Below are 700 nucleotides of genomic sequence, written 5' to 3' on the forward strand. Positions count from 1 at the left end.
CAGGATTGTTTGTGTGTGTGGTCACTGTGTCTGCTTTGCTCACACGATTGCCTTGCTATTGCACACTGTGGGGATGGAACTGCTGTTAATTAGGAACTGGTCTTCTCTAAGACTTCAATAAGTGAATAGCTAGGGGAAAAAGGAAATGGAGGGGCCTTCCTTTCACCAGTATGAACAGTTTACCTAGAAACCTCACTACCAGGGAAGATTTGCACTAGTTAAACCAATTTAGAGAAAGGGAAGAAGCAACGTGCTGAAAAACAGATGAAATTATAGGCAGTCAGCAAAAGCTTTCGCTTCCCTTTTCTTCCCAGAACTAGCAGGATACACGTTTTTTGTTGTTTGTTTGTTTAAGATAAACCCTTTAGGTTTATCCCTCTTTAAAGCTGTTTAAAGCTTTAGCTTTTATCCCTCTACCTAGCAACTTAAGCTTCCTCATTCCTCCCAGAAAATGAACTAAATCTTGGAATTTTAATTTTAAGGTAGTATATCATTTAGAAAGGGATTTGAAATAGTTTAATTTAGCAGGATTGTAATTGATCACTTTTTACCACCATCTGCTTGCCCTTGAGTAACTGCGCTAAATTAGGGAAGATTCAGGCATTTCCTTCAATGTTCCTGGAAGAAATTTCTTCTTGTCAGACACTTATCAAATCCCCTATTGCCACACAATGCATTTCAGCAGTGTTTCACTCTCAGG

The sequence above is a fragment of the Anser anser genome, assembly GCF_964211835.1.
Source record: "Anser anser genome assembly, chromosome: 1".
NCBI classification, from domain to species: domain Eukaryota; kingdom Metazoa; phylum Chordata; class Aves; order Anseriformes; family Anatidae; genus Anser; species Anser anser.